Raw genomic sequence first — 5,533 nt, forward strand, 5'->3', positions numbered from 1 at the left:
ATGTTTCATGTTTTCTTGTTGGAATAAATTGATTCTGTGCTGCTGTTTTCCAGCATCACCACTAGATGGTGGTGTTGCTTTGTTAGCGACCGAAGTTCATTAATAAAATGTGTGACTTTCAGACACGAATATGAATATTGATCCATCTGTTCAGACAGTTGATTAGATCAGGTGGTTAAGCATCAGTATGATCAGCCTCCATCAATGACACTCATTCTCCCAGGTGATCATGTTTATGTTGGGCTCCTTTGTTACTTTCATTACTTTCACTTTCACTCTCTCAGTTGCTCTCGGCGCCCTCTGGTGGCCACAGAGGCAGTTACACTACAGTTGGAAGAATTACCTCCAGTACAGCTCCACTTTCATCTTGTTGACATGTTACATCCTCTGTTCTTTTACATTTACTCTCATTAGATCAGATTTAATAACATGGACATATAAGATTATCTTTCAGTTCTGTATTTGATCTACTCCTCCCTCTGTTCTCCTCTTTTCTTCACTTCATGCCTCCATTTGCCACAAGTTCCTACATTTCATTCCCCAACAACAACCACATTACAGTTGAGTGTTAGTCTGACGGTGGGTGAGGAGACTGTCCACCACCACCCTAACACCGTCTCATCCCTCCATAGTTTGGACTGTGTCGGCTCAATGACATGTAAGTTTGCTTTGTTTAATATCTGAAGACTGTATTCTAGCCTTGATACCTTTATGATTTTGTTACTTTTCAATACGTTTGGATTTTCAGTGTTTGGTTCAGATGTTGTTTCATTAGTAGAATATTTGTTCATTTCTACAGTATTCCAAATGAGTGAACTCTCTCTTGTAGACTTGTGAGCAGTCGTGTGATTCAGTAAACTCTGCTGGGACAGTGGTATCTACACAGAACAGATGATAAACAGAGGACGACCATGGTCAGCTGTGTCCTGTGGTCTCTGCTTCTGTCTGTTATGTTGCTGACTCCTACAAGAGGAGGTGAGTGACACTTGAAGTATTTTTTAGAGGCTGAGGATCCATTGAGTTGATTTATCTTTCTCTCTTTTATTAAGACCAACTAAATCTCAGACTTCACCAAAGATGGAAGACGTGTTGGTGACAACAAACAAAAAGAGAATCAGAAATGAAACTGTGTCTTAGACTTTGATCAGGAGCAAAACATGTGACAATGACAGAAAAAAGCTGATGTGTCATGTGTTGTTGAAAGCAGTGGTTTTAAGTCAAGTGTCATGTTCGTTAAACACTGAGCTGAGTTAAAGTCAGACGACCACATCTGCATGCTGAAAGCAAAGGTGTACAGTATATCTCTGTTCTTACAGGCTTCAGAATAATGAGATGAATTCACATCATTCAGTATCCAGGTTTCTGATCAAACTGTTTTAAAAAGGTGTTGATTCATCTTAATGCTTCTTTACAGGCTGTAGTTTCTGTCATGTGTTTCTAATATTTAGTTTGATACAAATCAAGTGGACTTATTCACTGTGAAAGTTTTAACAGGAAACTGAACAGTTATAGAGGCCTTTACGAGGAATCAACTTTGTCCTCAATTTAATGACGTGTTACAGACACTGAAGTATCCAGTGTTTTCATGGAGAGCTGCATCTTACCGTGCAGCACCCAGGTCAACGACAATCTGGTCATCATCTGGACTCAGCTGACATCAAGACTTGTCCACTCCTATTTCGAAAACCAAGACCAACTTGAACACCAGGACCAGCACTTCAGAGGCAGAACATCACTGTTCAAGGACCAGATCTCCAGAGGAAACGCCTCACTCCAGCTGACAGGGGTGGAGGTTCAGGACCAGGGCAGATACAGATGCTACACCAGCACCATGAGAGGAAACAAGGATTCATTTGTCAACCTGCAAGTGGACGGTATGAGAGACACACAGGAAATACACAAAACCACTTGTTTGTGCTTTTTATGTGTACAGTACAGTGTAAACGTGGTGTCAAATTCATCACAAAGTTCCTCTTTTCTTGCAGCTCCAGTCAGTAAAGTCAACATGGAGCAGGTAGGAAACAGGATCATCTGCAGCTCAGAGGGGATCTACCCTGAACCTGATCTCACCTGGTCCACCAGTCCTCCATCCAACCTGAACCTCCAGAACCAAACCAGCATCCAGCAGACTGAGCAGCAGCTCTACAACATCAGTAGTTCTCTGATACTTTCAGACAGTGAAACTGATCTGATCTACATCTGCACCATCAGCACTCGCAGCAACAGCAGGAGAGTCAGTTTGTTTAAAACAAGTAAGTGTTTTTAAAAAGACTCTGGAACTTTCATGAGGGAATATACAAGTCAAGGTGAGGCAGCATTAAGTTAGGAACTCTTAGTCTATATGAGCAACTACTGTTATTATCTGTAATATCTGTATGAGCTGCAAACATCCAAACATCAGAAAACACCATCATGATGCATTCAGGGACACTTCAACTCACTCACTCTCTTTCTGTTTCAGAGGATTCAACCAAATTTAGAGAAATTGCACGTGGAGTGGTTGGACCTATTTTGTTGGCAGCAGCAGTAGTAGTTTTCCTGGTGTGGTATATAAAAAAAAGGTAAAATCACATTCATCAGCTTTCCCTTCAGTTAACCTCTAGTTAGAAATTAACTTCTATGATGGTTTATCTTGCTCTTTATACTTTAGAATAAATGAGGAATTGTTTTTAGTTTACATTTATTTTACATTTAGTTTTGAATTTTATTTTGTTTGCAGAGAAAATGAACTTAAACACTTCGATGAAGCAACGTCTCACCAGAATGGAGTAGCCTCATCTAATGATCCTCTGATTGGATGAAATGAAGACTCTGATCACTCTGAGCAGTCCTGAGCTGTGACTGTATTAAATGACTGTGAACACTGAGACATTCAGGTCAATATGGGACGAGAAGTGGAAACAAAAACAGCTGAAGATAAATGAACCTGTCGACTATGAACAGAAGGATTAAATGATAGTTGGACGTATTGATGAACTCATTTCAGGTCCAGAAGAAAAAAACAAAGCTACAATGAACCAGTGTTAAGCTGAAGCTGAGAACTGAACTGAGCACAAATTTGAAAACATTGTCAACATGATCCTTCAGTTCAGGTTTTTAAGTTGTTTAGCAAACACATCCTTCTCAAACTGATCAATGAAGGTCAAGAACTGTTTGAGTTTAAAATGTATTTTATGAATTAACTTTGCACTTTGACTGTTTCTACACTAAACTGTGTTCAGCATGAAGCTTTGTGGACAGACTCCAGCTCATGACACTCAGGTTTTTAGAAGAAGGACGTCCTGTCTCTTCTTCTGAGATATTGAGCAAAGGAGCTGGATGTTTCTGCTCTGGTTTACTGTATGTATACATTTTATTTTAATAAAAATCTATATTGATTATTTTCTGGTCCCGGACCTGTTAGTCCTGTTCACTAGTCCATCCATGATACTAACAAGGAGACTACCTCTCACCTTCTGACTCTGGTAAGGAGTCAGAAGGTGAGAGGTAGAGGGTGAAGGTGAGGGTGGTTCAGGACCAGGACAGATACAGATGCTTCACCGGCACCATGAGAGGAAACAAGGAGGAATTTTAATGAATTAAATTTCTCTCAGAGCTCTGAAAACAGATGAGCTGTGTTTTCAGTTTCTGTCCAGCAGAGGGCGCTGTAACCTCATCAGTCTGTTACTGACTTCATGAACCTTTTCCTTTCTGTTAACACCCATCCTGAGGTCTGTAACTTTTGAAATGTCATGTAAACATTAAAAACATACATACACTCAGTCTTCAGTAAATTACATAAAAACAATTTATAGGCCTCCAAATAAAATAAATGATAAAAAAACAGGATTTCTGTTTTCATTTTTTCTTTCTGACTCAACAATAAACATTTAAATCTCGAGCTGGGACCATAACAATTTTCTGTGTCAATGAAACGACATAGATTTGATCTCTGCCTCCACTGATTCTCTGAGTGTCATCACTCTTTGAGAGATCACAACTTACTGTGGCAGGGTTAACTGTTCCACCTTAAAGGCAAGTCCACCTTAACTGCACCTCATACTGTACAGTCAAAAGTACATTGGACAGACTGTTAAACCCTCTTCCTCCTCCTCTGCGGTGACAGTTCTCTCAGAGGAAGTCTTTAATCCACTACAGATCTGTGACGGACTGGCGATCTGTACAGAGTGTACGCCGCCTCTCGCCCAACGTCAGCTGGGATAGGCTCCAGCCCCCACAACCCTTAATGGACAAGCGGTATAAATGATGGAAGGATGGATGGAGATTGTCTGTGGTTGTGGACTGACTGACTTGTTTTAATGTTGGAGGACAGCTCTTCCTTTGACTGCCAGCACCGTCCCTGGGCTGTTTGTGACTGATGGACAAAGGTTTGGAGGATAAACTGCATTTTCTAACAGAGCAGCTTCACTCCACTTATTTCACACCATCTTTCTTTACACACAACTTTAGTTTATTGTCGTCTAAATCAGCTGTTTGATTCCTTTTCATCAACTTTCATCTTTTAGTCTTTAGACTTTTTACATGTGGAAACCTGCTCTCTGCTCTTCCTGCTCTGTGTTTGAAGGCGAAATGATTCAATCATATTCAGCAGCTTGAAGAAGAATTGTACTGTGAAACCAAAAAGTCTGGACTCTGCTCTGCTGTCACTTTATACATTTCCAGTGTTTTGCTCCGTGAGAGGAGACGGATCAAATTCCTCAAACCTCACAGTGAGTACTCATTATTTCGCTATTTCACAATTTATATCCAATGTATGATGTAATGTATATTAATGTTCGATGTATTAATCAGTTTAATGTTGAAGCTGGTTACTTCCTGCTGTTTAATATATAAATCATCATCATATATTAGTTGATGAATATTTGCTTTAATGGTCTGAATCAGCAAAGTAACTAAAGCTGTCAGATAAATGTAGAGGAGTAAAAGTATAAAGTAACAGAACATGGAATTAAACAAAGAACAAGAACCTCAAAGCTGAACTTTTAGTTTCTGAAGTCAGCACAGATGAAGTCAGAGATGGTAGATGATGATTACTGACTGTGTTGGTGGTGACATTTTTGTTTGAATGAAAGCAGCTGTTTTTACAATGTAAAAACCTGCTCTCTGCTCTTCCTGCTCTGTGTCTGAAGGGTTTAAAAACACTGTCTGAGATGGATCACTGATAATGTTCACCAGTATGAAGAACAACTTTATTGTGAAACCAACCAAGTTGGGACTGATGAATGTTTTGATTCCTACAGATTTGGAATATAATAGATATCAAGTCTTAACACACTGGAACATTCTGCAGTTTTATCTGCATTCCAATCACATGTAGAAGTAAATAAAAAGGTAGCAACTGCACACTCTGCTTTCACTTTCTGAATTTCTTTTTTCTGCTCCACAAGAGGTGACAATTAAAAACTAATTATTAATGTTGAAGTTAGAGATGCTGAATGACTAATTTAGCTCATTACACTGTGAATGTTGATGGTGATTTTGAAGATCATTGCAAATAAACACAGAATAAGGATTATAAAAAAAAAAAAAGGTT

This window comes from Lates calcarifer, unplaced genomic scaffold, assembly GCF_001640805.2.
Source record: "Lates calcarifer isolate ASB-BC8 unplaced genomic scaffold, TLL_Latcal_v3 _unitig_1353_quiver_1179, whole genome shotgun sequence".
NCBI classification, from domain to species: Eukaryota; Metazoa; Chordata; class Actinopteri; family Centropomidae; genus Lates; species Lates calcarifer.